This window comes from Austrofundulus limnaeus, unplaced genomic scaffold (assembly GCF_001266775.1).
Source record: "Austrofundulus limnaeus strain Quisiro unplaced genomic scaffold, Austrofundulus_limnaeus-1.0 Scaffold95, whole genome shotgun sequence".
Taxonomy (NCBI): Eukaryota; Metazoa; Chordata; class Actinopteri; order Cyprinodontiformes; family Rivulidae; genus Austrofundulus; species Austrofundulus limnaeus.
Genome location: NW_013952497.1, coordinates 576,592 through 577,736, shown reverse-complemented (window position 1 = coordinate 577,736; position 1,145 = coordinate 576,592). Strand labels below are relative to the sequence as shown.

The 1,145-nt window shown below is 39.6% G+C and overlaps 1 protein-coding gene across 6 annotated transcripts in view; it reads left to right on the top strand.

Moving 5' to 3' along the window:
• veph1 (ventricular zone expressed PH domain-containing 1) overlaps positions 1–1,145 on the top strand; it is a 104,483-nt gene that overhangs the window by 32,198 nt on the left and 71,140 nt on the right. The gene's annotated exons all lie outside the window — the stretch shown is intronic.

Genomic DNA, 1,145 nt, shown 5'->3' with positions numbered 1-1,145 from the left:
ATTTATGTGTAAATCATAGAATCTCACATTAATAAAGTTATCCTTTTGTAAAATTAAAGTTTTAGAATTGATTTTCACATTAAATATGTCATAAAGAAACAAAAACCCTACAAACAGCAGCAACTTGTGCACACTTGGATAGGATCTAAGCTCATTACGTTTGTTATAGATAGAACCCCCCCCCTCCTGTTTACAGAGCTTTATCAACCAACAGACAACACTGTTTCATTTTTTCTGAAAGAATATCTGATTCTGCACACGGCAAAATGTTGCATAAACTCCCAGCTTCTGAGTGTTCAGGAGTTTGCAGCGTGTCTCAGCTGCAATTTGTGATGAGACTCAGACAGGAAGTGGTCTTCACGTCTCATCCAGCCCATCATGTGCCGATAAAACTTACAGAAAAGTTCTTCTCCAGATAAACGAAGAACCGCTGGGACATTATTCTGTCCTAAACATAAGACTGATTCATATTTTTGGAGGACGATTTTGTTTTAGTGAGTCGAGCATCACAGCTCTCTTTTATTTCCCCCACTCTCCCTCCCTGTGTGGGAGGGGAGCTCAGAGCTCRCCCTGCGTGCCTGTTAACAGGTAACAGCAGGTACAGGAAGCGACAGCGGCCAAAATACCTCAGAAACTTGCCCAACTAAGCTAAATCTGTGAGATTCAGCGTTTTATACTGGATTACTTTGGTTAATTCTGCGATTCTTTCTGCGTTTCATTAGCAACTTATAAACAGAAGTGGAGCAGGAGAAGGTGGATTCTGATTGGCTGTTGTCGCACACATTTCCGCCATGTTTGATCAAGAGGCTCACAGCTGATCATCGTGATCGACCTGAATTTTTTCTCGATCAATAATCACCCAGCCCTAGCTGGTATTGGTATCAGGACACCACTGTTATGGCTGCAGGAGAAACATGTTTGGTAAACTTGGATCTCAACGTAGTTGAGTGTTAATTTCTCAACCATTTCCAAATAATTTTGGTGCCATTTATCCTTATCAGTAGTTGATTAAATATAACAAATTCCTAGATTTTCTTCTTATTAATTTAAATATTTGTACAGAATTTCCAATCCTGTAAAGTTATTTTGATAGAACCTTTTGCTCATGGAGGCATGGTAACTCAAAGCCAACAGCTTAGGAATCA